Below are 18,340 nucleotides of genomic sequence, written 5' to 3'. Positions count from 1 at the left end.
AGCAAAAATATTGGAGTGGTTTACCATTCATTTCCTTCTCCAGTTCATTTTTACAGATGAGGAAACTGAGGCAAACAAGGTTAAGTGACTTGCACAGGATCACATAGCTAGGAAGAGTCTGAAGCCAGATTTGAATTCAAGAATATGAGTCTATCCACTTTATCCACCACACAAGGACTTCTTAAACTTTTTCTACTCATAACTCCTTTTGGCCAGGTATACAGGTATATAAAACAAATATATAAATCTAACATTTACTGATAATAAATCACAATTTTATGTCCCCTGCATTCAGCTATGTGACCCTATATGGGTTTATGACTCACAAACCTTAAGAAGGTTTGTACTAAACTACCTTGCTAGCCATAGTGCTTTATAGTTTACAAATAACTTTAGATACATAAATCTAATTTGAGCCTCCTAATATACCTGTGAGATATTAACTCCATTTTGCAGAAAAGAAAGCTGCCACTCAGAGAGTTCTACTATTCGGTGATTTTTCCCTCCCTAAAAGTCTCACATGCTATGTGAATGAACCAGGGTTCAAACTCAGTACTCAGATTGTAAATCTTTCCATGAGCCACCCCTCTTGAAATGAGAGGTAATCCTTAAATAATTAATAGTGCTATGTGGATGCAGCTAAACTGGGCCTTGGGAATTTCCTATCTAGTATACTCTTCTAAGGACATTAAATAGTACTTTAGACATAAGTGCTTCTCAGCTATCACTTGAGAGGAAAAATAACAATGTCATAATTATAAGAATTTCATTACGCATTAGAAAAAAGGACAAAATTATGCACAAAAACACTACTTCATTTTTACATTAAGAACTAAACTTTCAAAGAGATAGATTCAGACAAGACAGTTGGTGACTCAATTTGAGCCAAGAAGATTCTCCCATTTTGACTCTTACTTAGTACTCAAAAGATAACTCCTTTCAGAATAGGAGGTATTGGGGTGGAGCTGAAGTAAGGACAGTACAAATGCCACCTTCTCAGCATCATGAGCCACAGTGATAATAGAAGAAACCTCAGTGTTAAATGAGTCACAGTTAAAGGGCTCCTCCCAAAGCAGGAATTCTTAACTGAGAGGTGGTGATTTAAAAAAAAAAATTTTTGTGATAACTTTTTTCTTTCTTTTTTTTTTTTTTAACAAGTATTTATTGATGCCTTTTTCTAACATCCTCATAGAGATCCCCAGTATTCCTCCTTTTTTCCCTCCCAGAGACTTATCCCATAAAACAAATAGTATTTTTCTTTCTTTCCTTTTTTTAGGTTAAACGTGTACTTCTTCTAAACATATTTTCACATTTATTATGCTATACAAGAAAAATCAGATCAAAAGGGGAAAAGATGAGAAAGAAAAAAAACCAAGCAAACTCTAGGAAATGAGAATGAACCTCTACATAGAATTCCCAATCCCTCTATTTTTGTCTGCCTGCATTTTTTACTTCCTTCACAGGTCAATTGTACACTATTTCAAAGTCCAATTATTTTTGTACCGCAAATTAACTGTATAGAAATGTATACATATATTGTATTTAACATATACTTTAACATATTTAACATGTATTGATCAACCTGCCATCTGGGGGAAGGGGCGGGGGAAGGAGGGAAAAAATTGTAACAAAATGTTTTGCAATTGTCAGCGCTAAAAAATTACCCATGCATATATCTTGTAAATAAAAAGCTATAATAAAAAAATCTTTAAAAAAAAATAAAGAAAAAACAAGCAAGCAAACAACAAAAGTGAAAATAACATGATTGTGAAATGCATTCAGTCCCCAATAGTACTCTCTCTCTCTGAATCTCTGCATGGCTCTCTCCATCACAAAACTCTTGGAATTGCCCTGAATCATCTCATTATTAAAAAGAGCCACGACCATCACAGTTGATGATCACATAATCTTGTTGTTGCTGTGAATAATGTTGTCTTGGTTCTACTCACTTCACTTAGCATCAGTTCATGTAAGTCTTTTCAAGCTCTTTTGAAATCAGCCTGCTCATCATTTCTTATAGAACAATAATATTCTATTACATAACTTACTCAGCCATTCCCCATAATGGGCATCCACTCAGTTTCCAATTCCTTGCCACTACAAAAAGGACTGCTACAAACATAAATAGTATTATTTCAAGGGGAAAAATTAATTGACACAATCAATGGCTACGTTACAAAAAAAGTACAAAAACATGTGCAATGTGTAACGCTTGTGGACTTCTCACTTCTCTGAAGGGGTAGTTTGAGGGTATCTTTTTTCATACCTTTTCATTTTGTTATATGACACTTTTGATTGTTTTGATGCATGGTTTTTCTTGCATTTCATTGGGGTAGTTATCTGGTATATTGTTTTCTTATCTCTGCTTACTTCATCTGCATTAGTTCATGTGATAGCTTTACTCCAATATAATTGGCTTTCTCTGCAACCTGTACATTTTAATTATATATTTTAAAATGTTCTTCTAAGAAGTGCTCTATAGACTTCAGCAGACTTTCACTGGGGCCCATGGCATAAAACCAGTTATGAACCTCTGTTTTAAATAAGCCTCAACCTTCCCTTTCTACCTACACTCATTCTATTCATTCATATCCTCTGCTTGCTACCCTGGGTAGGCTGACTTGACTCAAGACATAGGCAAGGTAGTTCAGCGGGAAGAGTGCTGGATTTGAAATCAAGACTAGACATTCAGATTCTGATGCTGTCTCTCCTTGTGTGACCTTGGAAAAATCAGTATCTTCTCTGGGCCTATTTGTTTATCTGTAAAAGTAGTGGGATGATGTGATGTGAAAAGTTCCTTCCATCTCTAAGCCCATGATCTTTTTTCCCTAGCTACCAAATATCCTAAAAGGAAGTGCAGTGCAAACATCTCAATCCAACTGTTTCTTGCTGGGAGAGAATCTGTTGCTTTAATGAAATTGAACTGCTTTCCTGCAAAAAAATCTCTCTAAGAAAACTTTCAGTGAACTTTACAAGCTTCTACCTATGTCTTCCCATTTCCATACCCTGTTGTTCTTACTTTACAACCATTCACTTATAACCCATCCTAGCTCACCTCAAGACCCTCCTTAGAAAATGCAACTGCCAACTAGCTTTGCATATATTTAGAAAAATAAAAAGCTGTTAAAAAAGAAAATGTAACTCCCCACTGATTTCACCAATGTCACCAAACCCCACGATTTTCTCTGTGGAAAGAAAATTATAAGACAATTCTGCAGACTGCATCTGAAATAAGCTAGACTACTTCAGCTATAGCCCCCTGGCAACAGAACTAGGGGATCTATTAGCTTATTCATTAATATGCTAATCTGAAACCCAAACATTTGTGGTTTGAGCTTCCTTCTGGACGAGAACCATGACATGCAAGTGAATTGAATTTAAGTGAGGGAGGCTAGGCAAGGTCATCTGCCTCACTTTCCCCACCAGAATCATCTGGGTCCAGTGAGCAGGTATAGACCAAGATGACTGGAGATGGCCCTAGATGAAATTGGTTACCTTAGCCTTTTTAGCTAATATCTTCAACAGTTCTCAGTTTGAGGCCTTACCCATTCAGTGATTAAGGGTAGGTAGCAAATGAAGCAAAGAATCTTTTCTTCTTAATCAAGAAAAAAAATCTAAAGAAATAAACAAATAAGTAAGTAAACCTGGTAAGACCCTCTGCCAAAGCAGGAAAGACTGCTTGCCATTTACATTCAATCTGAGTCAGTCATGACCCAAATAATCATCAAATGGGGCTTTAGCCTAGTACTTATTGATGTCCAATGAGGATCAGATTGGTTTTGGTTTAAGATCCTTAAGAAAAAAATTGAGCCAGTAAATCCTAAAGTATCCCACCCAGACATTTAACACAACTGCTTAGGAATGGGAAGAAATAGAGAACTGGCTTACCTTATACTCTTGACATACACATATTGAAGGGCAGGTGGGGGGGGGGGGCAACTAGAGAGGATTGGAACTAGAAAAGAAGGGACTGGGAGCAGCCTAAAAGATGAAAAATTTTGTATAGTTTCACCCTGGATTTTCCTCTCTTCCTATACCTATGACCTTTCAACCATACCATTCCTAAAGAGCAGGCTCTATGATTTATCTGTCCCATACCTCTGGTACACATAGGGCCCAAGAAACTATTTTAGTTCTGAAAACTCCCAAAGAAGATAAGGGGAAGTGTGTGTATGTATGTGTGTATGTGTGTGCACGCACATGTGCACAATTAACAAATCCCACATAGTGACTAGATGAAAAGGAAAAGAAAATAGGATAGCGGATAGGAGTGAACATCTGAGTAGTGGGAAGTTGAGAAAGCCTTTGATAATTGTCTAATGGATGTTTCTGCAACAATTTTGTCCATTATACTCCCCTGGAGTAGACGGTCACAGTGAATGCTCAACTCAACAATCCGGATTACCTACTATACATCCTACTGGATACCTACTATATATCCAGCCCTATGAGAATACTGAGAAAACAGGAAAAAGTCCTAGCCTAGCTTCAAGGAGCTTATGATCTCATTGGGGAAATTAGGCAGGTAGGTGGAGCAGATAAAACACAGCATTTCAAAGCCAGAAGATCTCAGTTTGAATTTTGCCTCAGACACTTAGTAATGGTGCGATTTTAGCGAAGCCATTTAATCTTTGTCCCCCTCAATTTCCTTGTCTGGAAAATAGGGATAATACTCATAGTGATGGGCTGCAGCTTTTAGGAGAAATATAGCAGTAATTCTGAGGCACTTAGGAGTGCTATTGTTCTAACAATCTGTTTGTCAGTAATCCTAAAGTTTCCTGGCTTTAGGAATACTAAGTGTAGTCCTACAAACATTGCTGATTGCCAGATAACAATCTGTGGATCAGTGAAATAAAGTTTCTGAGATAATAATGAGGTGAATATCAGACTAAACTATAAAATTCCAGAATGAGGTGCAAATCAGACCACTCCTCAATTCTACAATCCAAAAGCATATCAGTGACATGAAACACCCATCTTTACATCTTTTTTTCCTATAAATTTATCTTCTTGTTCCTGGTTCTCAGCCTGCTTCAACTGGTGTTACAATTATAATAAACTTTGCCCCTTGACTTGGAGATGGGTTCAAGCTTGTAAATTCTTCTGAGACATCTCGTGACACCAATCAGCACCCCAAGCTTTTGGGACCTCCTTTGCACCTATACATTAGCACCTACCTCCCAAGGTTGTTATGAAATTCAAATGAGATAATATTGATAACAAGCTTTATAAACTTTACAAACTTAAAGTGCTATATAAATGCTATTATTATTATTATTATCATTATTATAAGGCTAATATATGGTGAGGAGTGAGGAAACGTGAGAATGAGCTAATATTTCAAGAGGTAAACAGTGTGGTATAGAAAGTGGAAATCTAGTAAGAAAGATCAACAAAGACTAAGGTAGTTAATTCAATCAACTAGTTTGAAACTATGTATTAGGTGATATGAATATAACAGCAAAAATGAAAGAATCCCTGTCTTTAGGGAGCTTATATTCTACTAGGAGAAGGGAAAGAAACTATATATACATTGACAATCTTATAAAAAGTATATGCTGAGCAAATACAAAGTAATTTAATATGAGAATATCAACAGCATTCAATTCAATTAATTTTACTGAGCATTTATTAAACACTTATGTGCACTTTATAGTAGATAAAGAAACAAATGGATTAAGTTGAGAAAACCTTGGCTGAAATCAAGTCTCTGACTCTTACTATCTATGAGACCAAGATAAGCCACTTAATCATCTGGGCCTCGGTTTCCTTACTTGTAAAATAAGGCTATTACCACTTCATACTTCTCAGGTTGACTAAGATGACAGGAAAAGATAATGATGAATGTTGGAGGGGATGTGGGAAAACTGGGACACTAATGCATGGTTGGTGGAACTGTGAATTGATCCAACCATTCTGGAGAGCAAATTGGAACTTGGCCAAAAGGGCTATTAAATTGTCCATACCCTTTGATCCAGTAGTGTCTCTATTGGGTCTATATCCCAAAGAGATCATAAAAAAAGAAAAGGATCCACATGTGAAAAAATATTTATACCAACCCTTTCTATAGAAGCAAGGAATTGGAAACTGAAGGGATGCCCATCAGCTGGAGGATAGCTGAATATGTTATGGTATGTGAATGTAATGGAATATTATTGTTCTATAAGAAATGATGAGCAGGCTGATTTCAGAAAAGAATGGAAAGACTTACATGAACAGATGCGAAGTGAAGTGAGCAGAATCAGGAGATCATTGTACACAGTAACAAGAAAATTATATGATTAACTGTGATAGATTTGGCTTTTCTCAATAATAAGGCGATTCAAGTTAATTCCAATAGACTTGGGATGGAAAGAACCATTTGCATCCAGAGAAAGAACTATGAAGAATGAATGTTCAAAGCATAGTATTTTCACTTTTTTTGTAGTTGTTATTGTTTGCTTTTTTTTCCTTTCTCAAGTTTTTCTTTCCTTTTGAATCTGATTTTTCTTGTGCAGCATGACAAATATGGAAATATGTTTAGAAGAACTGCTCATGTTTAACTGGTATCGGATTGCTTGCTGTCTTGGGGAGAGTAGAAAGATTTTGCTGTACTTAGAAAAATAAAATACTATTATAATAAAAAATAAATAAATAAAATAAGGCAGTGAGTTTAAATGGTGTCTAAAATCTCTTTGGGTTTTAATCTATAATATCTTCTTGTTGAGTCATTTCAGTTGTTTTAGTTCAATAGTTTAGTGTTTTCTTGGCAAAGATACTGGAGTGGTTTGTCATTTCCTTTCCCAGCTCATTTTACAGATGAAGAAACTGAGACAAAAAAGGTTTAGTGACTTACCCAGGGTCACAAATCAAGTAAGCTAAGTCTGAATGTGATTTCAGGAAAAGAAATCTTCCCGACTCTGGGACTGGTAGTCTATCTACTGCACTGTTTAGCTGTCCCTCATGATACTATGACCTGGCTTAACTACTGATAATGAAATGATGCTGGGCAAGTCATTTAATCTACATGTGTCTCAGGCACCTCCTTAGGATTTGTATATCAAGCCACAAGTACATTTCAATCAGCATTGGAAAAGGAAGTTTCCACACAAACATAAATAATTGATCTTTTGTCTATTCACCTATATCTAATGCATTATGCCAGGCTGATAAAGATATAAATATGAAATAAACACTAGTCTTTAAGAAACCCCCCAAAGGGTAGAAGGATGGGACAAATAACTATAATGCAAATATAAAAATTCTATGTGGAGCAGTTCACATGGAATGGTGAGAAAAATTTAAGGAGGGAATTATTAATAAATGGAAGAGGGGAAGAGGAGGATATCAGGGAAGGCTTCACGGAGGTGGTGGAACTAAATTGGGTTTTGGAGAAAGGAAAGGGTTCCAAAAGATAGAAATGTAGGGGTGGGGATTGGGTTGGATGTTGGTGCAGAGGAAGAATGGAGCTGTTAGAATGGAGAGTAGGTGAGTGATAAACCTCTATGAAGGTGAATTGGAATCATGCTGTGAAGGGCTTTAAATGGCAAGAAAATGCAATTTGTATGTTATTTGGTAAGCAATGGGGAGCCAATAAAGGTTTTTGAGCAAGCAATAACATGGTCAGAGAATTATTCCAGAGAAATCTTGTGGTCTAGTGTGATGAGGTTTTGAATAACTAGGTAGGGTTGGCAGAGAAAGACAGAAGTACTGATGGAATTACTCCCTGAAGCAAACAGGGAAGGTCACTGATGGGGATGGAGGTCATGGAAAGCTGTGACCAGCCAGAAATCTGAGTTGTGTCAAATCCCTGAAGTTACATTTCCCCTACAAATCTGTCCATAGTGTGACCCCCCTTTCTTTGCTGAACCCCTTTAGGTTAAGCCCACCACAACATTCTGCCTTGTGGTGTCTTTCTCCTGTCCCTTCCCCCATGCCATGAAATGTCTTTCCCCTCATTCTCTTACCATGTCTCATAGTGTCTTTTCCCTTCTTATAGCTAACTCTTTTAGGGTGCTAAACTCCTCCATGGATTTAGCCTATCAACTAAAGGCATTCTCCAACCTCATGGGGTGTTTCCTTTCTCCTGATTAATTATGAGTTCCACAAGGGAACCCATCTTTTCCATCGTTAATTATTATATGCTCTCTCACTCTGTTTCATATTTACCATTCTTGGTGTCTATTGTATCTCTTCATTTTGTCTGTAACCTCTTCTCCTAAATAAATCTATCTTTTGCCAAGTAGAATAGCCATTATGAATTTTTTACATGACTGAATCCCAACATTTGGTGCTAAACCTCAAACATATCATTTGGTGCCAAAATTGCTCTCCTAAATCACATTAAGTGGATTTGATTCAGAAAGCCTTGGGTTTCTCTCTCTGACACTTTTTTTGGCTAGATGATACAGGCAGGGCAGGTAGGTGGCTCAGTGGATAAAATGATAGATTAGGAGTAAACATCTCATCATCCTGAGTTCAAATTTGCCTTAAGAAACTTAGTAGTTGTGTGAACCTAGGCAAGTCATTTCACCCTGTTTGCCTCAGTTTCCTCATCTGTAAAATGAGTTGGAGAAGGAAATCCATTCCAGTATCTTTGTCAAGAAAACTCCAAATGGTGTCACACAGAGATGGGACTGAAATGACTCAGTTACTATAATGACCATAAATGCATCATTTTGCCTCTGAATCTAAATTTCATCATCTATAAACTAAGACAAAAATACCTGTAGTATCTATCTCACTGAGATGTTGTGCAGATGAGTGAGAAAATATATGTAGAGTGCCTTGCAGACTTTAAAGCATTTATATAAATGTCAACTATTACTGTGGTTAGAACTGTGTAAAGGTCACGTAGGCCAGTTTAAAGAAAATGGCTTGTGTGTTATATATTTATATATTATATATTAACTAATTATAATTTTTTAATTAATAGTACGTATTCCTTTGGAATCCCATATTTATGCTTATTTGCTGAGTGAGCTCTGGCAGATCACTTAACCTTCTGGATTCTGAGGCCCTTTCCATTTCTAGAATTTTTTAAATTAAAAAAAAACTTTTTTTTTGAACTTAGCCAATAGCAAATAAAATGGCATTTCCATATACATAGTGGGAAAGAATAAAAAGACTGTACATGAAATCAGACATTTCTGTTAAGGGAAGTTTGTTCTCATTCAATTCTAGATTTTAAGAGCAATGGGATGATTATTGTGAATTATTATTCAAGAGAGGCAGCATGACATAGTGGATAGGGTACTAGATTTGGATCAGGAAAACCTGGTCTCACACATAGGCATGACTCTGAACATGTTAGGTCATCACTTTGGGTTTCAGTTTCCATGCTGCAGAATGAAGGGATTGGACCCCAAAGGGCAGAAGGATGGGACAAATAACCATAATGAAAATTATAAATATAAGTACACAGGAGAAGTCCACATAGAATGGTGCAAAATGAAGGGTTTGGACTCATGACCTTGAAATCCCTTTCAGGTGGAAAGTTATGGTCCATTTATTCTATTTAACAATATCCAACCCAGGCAGTAATCCCAAGAAAGACTTGTAACTGCCAAGATTCCCCTCGCTGTCAGGCAATGACATTCATAGAAAGGACTCCAGCCTAGATCAAAATCCCCTAGAACTGTTTTTCCATTGTTTTGGTTCTTATCTTGGTCAAAAGAAAGGATTTTCCACACATCTTAAGTCTTATAATTCAATAGATTTCAGTATAGCATTTTAAAGTGAAGACTTTTTTTTAGCTTATAATTGGGGCTAGATGCAAAACTTTGAATGCATACAAATTAGGCACTCAGAAAATGTCGTGATATCTGTACCCTGGTTATGAAATAGAAATTCTGAGGGATTCTGCCTGGGAAGCTCCAGAAATTTTGATAAATGACAACTGTCCCCCATTAGTTTGCCAAGAAATTCAGACAATGTCAGGCAAGTCAAATTACTACCACCTCAACCACAATTTCCATTCACACCCTGTTGAGGAACAGCTTAGAACCTTGAACCCAAGACTTGCCGTAGGAATAGCATGTATGTCCTCCTAACCATCAGACCTGCAACCATCATTGAGAAGAAAAATCATTATGGACCCCTTTGACAGTGTGGTGAAGACTAAGGATCTCTTTTTGGAAGAATGTTTTAAAATGCATAAATTAAAATGTACAGGTTACAGAGAAAACCAATTATTTGAGAGCAAAGCTATCACATGAACTGATGCAGAATGGAGTAAGCAGAGCCAAGAAAATAATACACCCAATAATCACAACATTGACATGCAAGAACAATCACATATCAAAACAGTCAAAAGTGTGATTAAAATTATAAAATTATTATAATTACTCATATATTAGATACTATATGTGATATATATTATGTTAATACATAATTTATACATAGTATACAACATAAATTATAAAACTATAAATCAAAATGGTAATTACAAATTTTATATATTTAATTTAATATAATATAACAAATTATAAGATATATAAATAATATTAAAAAGCTCAAGGAGGACTTAATAAAGAGGTATGAGAAAATACCTCTTAACTGCCCTTAAGAGAGGTAGGAGGTTCCCAGCTATCATATACTGCATATATTTTTGGACTTTTTCAACATATTCATCAATTGTGTCAATTTAATTTTTCCCTTGAAAAATATTATTTGTTATATGGGATGAGTCTCTATGGAGAAGAAAAGGAAAGATTCTGGAGATCTCTATGATGATGTAACAAAAAGAAGTATCAATAAAAAGTTAAGAAAAGAAAAAAAAAAAGAAAGCCATCAGAATATTTTAAAAAAAGTTTGCAACTCTCCAATTAAAAACCCCTGCTCTGGAGAGGGAGAAGGGGAGTCTGGCGGGGGTGGGGGGGGCGGCATTTAACTATAATGGCTCACTGGATTTTAAAGTTTGGTTCTTTTTCCTTTTCTGTTATCATTGTGGCTCATGATGCTGAGGAGGTGTTTGTTTTGGGTTATGTGGATCATGTTGCTCCTTAGCCCCTGTACAACATGCACCAGAATTAGAAAGGTAAGTGATAATGGAACTATTTCCACAGCCAGCTTAGAGCCACCTATTTGACTAGTACTGGCTTCACTTATCCCCCTGCCTCTCAAAAAAAGGTGTGCCAAAGAAGTCAGTCAGCATGTGGCAGCTGTCTAGTTGTCTGCGGTTGGTTCCACTTGGGTGATGGTCATGTGTTGTTAGAAATCTGATGTTATTCTTGGGGAGCTCTCCAACCTAGAATAGCTTGGTAGAAGAGAGGTGTGTTGGAAGAGAATATCCATTTAGAAAGCTCTCCACTTTGGTCCTTGTAGGGGAATCTATACTTGTGAAGATTAAGGGGAAAGGAGGGGGAGATTTGGTCCTTGAGGGAATTGTCTGACCAGCTCACCCTGATGGGCAGATATGGGCAGGAGTGAGCTCAAGTAGTGGTGATACCCCTACCCCATGGACCATGGGTCCTGCTTCCAGCCAGCTCTCAGAGCTATCATCTGAATAGGCAACTCCTGTGGAGAAAGAGATAAGCATTCCTCCCAATGGCTGACTAGTTTTCATCACAGAGCAGACAAGTCAGCTTAGGTGAAGCATCAAGACATTCGGAAGGAGAGATAGAAGACACCATCACATTGACCACTATCTCCCTTCAAACCCTGATATTAATAGACTCTGAGCCAAGAACCTTTGTAGTAAGGCATCCACCCACAATGCCCATAGCCATCATCCTGGCAAGCAATCTATGTAGAGGTGCAGTCTGGCACCTGCTTCTATAGAAGCTAAAGCCATAGCTTTTGAAGAACTCCAAAAGAAAGTTCTTGTCACCAAAGATCTTGACATTTTCAAATAATTCAATATAAGAGGCTGATGAGTTTTTATCAATGGAAATCATATTAAAGATGGGGCATTTCCATCTGCTTTGCTAGTATATTCTAAGGATCGAGGGACTTTTCCAGATAATTTGCAGCTGAAACCTTATATGTCTTATATATCTTATATGTTTCTACATGTATTATCTCCCTCCTTAGAATTGGGAGCTCCTTAAAGGGAAAGAATGTCTAACTTTTCAGTTTGTACATCCTGAATATTACACAATGTTTCTCACAGAAATAAATGCTTCATTCATTCACTGATTAAAGAACAACCTGAATCTATCAGTTAATAAGCATTTATTAAGTGCCAGGCAAGGTATTAAGTACTGGGGAAATAAACAAAATGTATGAAAAATAATTTTTTTTTGTATAGCCCCTGACCTCAAGGTGTTAAAAAGGGAAATAACAAGCAAAGAAATATGTACAAAAACACTTCATACAGGTAAAGTAAAAATTAAGAGGGGCTAAGAAAGGCTTTCTGTAAAAAATGGGATTTTGATGGGACTTAAAGAAAGCTGATGGAGCTGAGGAGGAAGGATCTCTTGATATCAAGAGTTCCATGCAGCTGATGCTGGATTGTTCATAGAAAGAAAGGGTTTCACTATAAAGATTGTTGGATCTCCTTTTAAGATTGGATATGAATTCAAATGATTTTTCACCAGGTGCTATAATCTACTTGATGGAGTTAGTATTTTTATTCCACTATTCTGATGGGGAAACTTTTCATATTCTTGGGTAAATATTCCCTCAACTCACCAAGTTTTAGGCTTGTCATTTTCTCTCAATCTGGTTTAGGACATCTCTGAGATAGCTTACTAGAGTGTGAGTAGGCATGCTACAGCTTCTTGGAGCCCCAGGTAAGAGCTGGGTAAATTAGGTGGATACCAAAGATGCTCTGAAAAAGGCTCGCCAGCTCTCATGCCAGAGGTACTCATCCTCCTGAATAACTCACACACCCAGGCAGAATGGGAAGATGGCCACAAAAGTGGTTGAAGCAGGTACTGGGAAGTGCTTAGAGCTTGGCTGCTCATTGAAAATGCCAAAGTCATCCACTGTATCCTGGGCCATCATCCTGAATTTTGCCTGGACTTTGATGACTCAGGAAGAGAGAATGAAGCTGACAACTTTGTGCAATTTGGCCTCACTTAAATGCATGAGTCAAGATATCATCCTATGATGTCATTGGTCCTCTTTGAAAATAAAGGACAAACAACAATTATTATTTTCATATGGCATTTATATAGTGTTTTTATATTTGCAAAACATTTCACATGTTATTATCTCATCTGAATAACTCCAAATAGTATTAGAGATTTATTATTCCCATTTAAGAGATGAAGAAGCTAAGGTTTAAAAAGAAATGATCTGACCATGTTCTCATAGCTAATAGGGATTGGGGGAAGATTCAAATCCAAGTTTTACTGACTCCTTTCCAGCCTTCTCCATTATGCTATGTTGCTTTGATCAACTAACAACTCTTTTATTTTATTTGATCTTGTTAATTCATTAGTTAATTTATCCATCCATCCATCCATCCATCTATTGGACTAGATCTCTTTCTCTCTTCTAGGTTGGAAGTGAACGGGCACAGATTTTACTCATAGAGTTTAGTCTCAGTCTGACTGGCACAAGAGCTTTGAACTATTTCATTTTTGACCTGGGTTAGTTCCTATTTCTTTGGGTAACCTGGTAGTCCTCTTCCTTAATTCAAATATCCACTAGACTTAGCTTACTGAAGCTCAGTACTCCTGAGCTCAAGAGATCCAACAGCCTCAAATCACTCTAATAACTGGGCTCAGACTGACAGGCCTTTATATATCTACTGTGCCCAGTCTTATAAGGCAGGATTGGAGGGTAAAGAAGAGAAAAAAAGAAAATCATGAAAACTCGTCAGTGAGAGGTTACAGTTTGGGTAGGAAGACAAGACTCACATGGCAAGTATTTAGAGAATCAAGCAAGACAACAAAGAACTAAGCATTTGATTATATGGTACAGAAGCTAAGAAATCTCAACTCCTCCCCCAAGCCTGAAGCCCACATTCTAAGAATCTGTTTTTTCTTTCCTCAATAGTATTTTATTTTTCCAAATACATGTGCAGATAGTTTTCAACATTCATTTTTCTAAAACTTTGTGCTCCACATCCTAACAATTTATACAAGTTTCCCTCAGTAATTATGTACATGAAGGCACTAGCCAGTGCAAGGCTACAGGAGCCTGAAATCTTCACGTGAAAGGATTATTAGTCATCATTAATAACAAAAGTCAAAGAAATCTGGGCTGAAGAATCACAACAGAGACTTGTCACTGCTGCTAATTCTGCATTTTTAACTCTCCAACATAAAGCAATTCACAAGCCCCATCAGACCCTCTGGAATGTGGGGCTGTCCATGAGACAGCTAACTTGACACAGATGCAAAATGATGGAAGGATTTAAATAGTTATCCTCTGGCCCCCGTCTTCCCTTTGACTGCATATGGGTCAGTGACCACACTGACAACTGAGTCTATATGTTATTTTAAGATGCCCCTTCGACCTGACCCCCCGGAGCAGACCCTCAGCCGCCCAGCACAAGATCTGCTGACATGCTTTGCTGGCCAAAGAAAGGAGGTTTATTTTTTCCTGCTCTCTGGAGACAAACTCCAGTAAACAATCCCCAGCCAGGCGTCTGGAGAGGGGAAGGGAGGGTAAAGAAAAAGGAGCTGGCGCCAATTGTGGGTAACTTGTGTGGCTTGGAGCTGAATTCAAGACCTGGGACCCCTCCAGCCAACTTTCAGATGGGTCTCTGTCTATAGTCCAGATTTGGCATTCACAATTCAGCTGGATTGAATTCTAGCTCTAGAGACCATAGGATTTAGAACACATTTGTTCACTGAGCCCACCCCCAAAATTTGTGAAATCCCTGAAGTTTTGTCTTTGGTATATTATCATATTCTATCCTTGTACCTCCTTTGACCACTGACCTTGATCCTTCCTCCCTGACCCCAACCTATTTAGCCTTCTACTGACTATCATTAGGAATTTTGGTGTAGAGGGATCAAAGTCTGCTACAAAAGCAGAATAAATACCCTGAACTTGGAGATAGAACAGTATTGTGAAAAAGTGTTGTATCTGGTGTCAGGGATGTAGGTTCAAAATCTTACCTGGTTCATTAGTCTATGCGACTTACTGTCACAACTCTTTCTGGGCTCTCAACTCCTCATCTATTAAAGAAGTTAGCTTAAATGGTTCCTAAGGTTACTTTACATAAGAAAGTTTCAAAGAGATCAAAGAAAGAGGGAAAGGACTCACATGCACAAAACTATTTATAGCAGCTCTGTGGTGACAAAGAATTAGAAACTGTCAATTGAGTTATGTTATATGAATATAATGGGATACTTCTGCAGTGTAAGACAGAATGAAGGCAATGGCTTCAGAGAAACCTGGTAAGATTTGGATGAATGGATGAAATGAAGAGGACTGGACCAGAAGAATGATTTATAAAAAATAAATAATACTATAAAGATAACAAACTTTGAAAGACTTAGAAACTTAGGAAAAATGTGTCTCAATCTGTACCCCGAATCTATCATCTTCCTGATAGAAAGGTGATGGATTTGGGGAGGCAGATTAAGACACAATATTTTGGGACATGGTGAATATGGGAATTTATTTTGCTTGACTAAATATGTTTGTAGCAGGGATTTTGTTTTCCTTGCTTTTTTAAATGTAGGGGAAGTAGGAGGGAGAGCAGACAGACCTTTGGGGGCAAAAAACTAAGAAAAGGATTTGACTACTGGTGACCCAGGGAGAGCAGGTAGATCTTTGAAAAAAAAAAAAAGTAAGAAAAAATAAAGTAAGAGGGTTTGACTAGGTGATCCCTAAGATCTCTTTCAGTTCTAGCATTTTGTGGTTCTGTGAACAATGGTAAATTCAAATCTAATTCTTGCTAAGTTATTAGATGAATATATATAGCTTCCAAGTATAACTGCATATTAATAAGGTAATCCTAAAGACTAAAAAAAAAACACTAATGGTGGAGTTTTAGACACCATGACAACAGGAGAGATATTATGAATACTGGGCAACCTCACTGCTTCTTCAAACATACCACATAGACAGTCATCTACCCACTAGAGAGATGTTATTGTTCAGTCATGTTCAACTTTGGAACCCTATTTGAGGTTTTCTTGGCAAAGATAATGGAGTGGTTTGCCATTTCCTTCTCCAGTTCATTTTAACGATGAGAAAACGGAGACAAACAGGATGAAATGACTTGCCCAGGTTCACACAGCTGGTTAAGTATTTGGGGTCAAATATGAATTTAGGTCTTGCTTGGTGCTCTACCCACTGTGACCCCAAGCTGTTCCATTCACCCCAGTACCCTCCAGTAACTATTCCTGTCCTTTTCCCTCAGTGAGCATTTTCTGTTCCTGGGGTATGTGATATGGGAAAATACTGAGAGAATATCTGAGTGGAGTGGTGGTTAGGGTGGGGGTGTGAGTGAGGGGTGAATATGCCAGAGTCTGTGGTAGTGAGTGTAGATCTTTTATGCATTGTTTGCCAAAAACAGGGGCCATGATGTGATCATAAATAAATATTTAGTAAGCACCAACTATGTGTCAGGCACTGTGTTAAGTCTTGGGTATATATGGGAACTCCTAGTCTCCTAGCCTAAAACAACAAGCTCACTCATTTTCTCTGAACTAAGGAAGCATACCCTGCCCCAAATCCTTGAATCACAGTTCAATATATCTTGGGAGAGACAGAAGTGGAAGTGGGAAGTCAGACTTGGTTTGAATTTGGCCCTGATATTTCAGTCAATAAACATTTATTGAGCACTCATGCTAATCACTGGGGGTACAAATACAAATAAAAACAATCACTCAGTGATTTTATAATCTAATGGGACATTAGAGATTAAGTGAATTGCCCAGGATTATACAGAGCATACATCAGAGATATACATTATACTACATAACTATTATGTAATAAAAAAATGTCTTGATACATCATGGTAAGATATAATATTATTTTGTTTTAGTCACTGGAATATCTCTTTCTCATGGTCTATGAGCTCTCTGATAGCAGGCTCTGGGTCTTAATCTGGATTTTGTATCTGTTTCTGCACATGGCATGGTATTCTAGCCATAGTAGTCACTTAATACAATTTTATTTAATTTAAATTGTTGAGCTTAGTTTAACTTCTCTTTCTTCTCTCTGCCCCTTCCTTACCAAAATTAGACTAGTTGTTGCCCAAGGAAAAAGTAGATCCTTGGAGTTTATGGTCTGGGATGGAAACAGCATAAACCTTTGAGAAAAAACTTATTGGGAAGGACTGGAAAAAGTGGGCATGTGAAGAAGAATGTCAAACTCAGCAGTGAATGTCAAACTCAGCTGGAGAAAATATGGATGTGATAAGGTTGGTAAAGAACCCCATGTGATATTGGGCAGCATTAAAATGGATAGGTGGTAGGAGGGAAAAATTAGTTTCCCCATGTACTGTTCTCCCCTGATCATCTAGAGTTTTGTGTTCAGTCTTGGGGATCATGGCTTGTTGATAAATTGGATTATATACAGAAGAGAGTAACCAGAATGGAAAAGGGATCATTGATCTATGCGGTGGAATGACCTCAGTGGCCATCTTTGCAAATGAGAAAAATGAGGTCATGTTCTTTGGAGAGATTAGGGATGTTGAGCTTGGAGAAAAGAGGATTCCCAGGGGGCCATGATAGCTGTCTTTAAGTATCTAAAGCCCTCTTGTACAAGAATGGTCAAACTCATTTCAATTACCTCCCAAAAGAAGCACTAGAGAAAAACGAATAGAAGTCTCATGGAGAGACATCAGGGAAATTTTCCTAATAATTAGAATTATACAGAAGAAGTGGAATGGGAATGGGTTCTCCTTCACTGGAGTTCTTCAAGTAAAGACCAGAAAACCATATGATGATATTCCTTTTCAGGAATGGGTTTCACTGGATAGCTACTAAAGTCCCTTCCAAACCTGAGATTGTGTAAAGACTAGAGCAGGGGTCCTCAAACTTTTTAAATAGGGGGCCAGTTCACTGTCCCTCAGACTGTTGTGGGGCCAGACTATAGTAAAAACAAAAACTTTGTTTTGTGGGCCTTTAAATAAAGAAACTTCATAGTCCTGGTGAGGGGGATAATCATCCTCAGTTGCTGCATCTGGCCCGCGGGCCGTAGTTTGAGGACCTCCGGACTAGAGGAATAGCCACACTTATAGAATTTTAAAATATTTTTGAAGTTCTAAAGTTCTGTTTAAGAAGATAAAAAAACATTTTTTAAATAAAAATTTCCACCCATCCAAAATGGTTAAGATTAAGAAAAGTTTTGGTAACTCTTGGCTCCCCAGATAGATGCATTCATTCCCTTGAGGCATCCATCCAGAATGTTGAAATTTCATTATTTTTACTATTTAGTGACCTGACAGGGCAGCACCACTCAGTACTTTTAGCTCTGTTTTCTGTCTCTACCCTTATGGACCTGG

General features: G+C 37.4%; 1 protein-coding gene across 1 annotated transcript in view; it reads right to left on the bottom strand.

The window, feature by feature from the left end:
- ADAP1 (ArfGAP with dual PH domains 1) overlaps positions 1-18,340 on the bottom strand; it is a 178,123-nt gene that overhangs the window by 37,537 nt on the left and 122,246 nt on the right. The window lies entirely within an intron of this gene.

This window comes from Sarcophilus harrisii, chromosome 1 (genome assembly GCF_902635505.1).
Source record: "Sarcophilus harrisii chromosome 1, mSarHar1.11, whole genome shotgun sequence".
Taxonomy (NCBI): Eukaryota; Metazoa; Chordata; class Mammalia; order Dasyuromorphia; family Dasyuridae; genus Sarcophilus; species Sarcophilus harrisii.
Note: the sequence above shows the minus strand (reverse complement) of the source record. Positions and strands in the feature narration are given on the sequence as shown.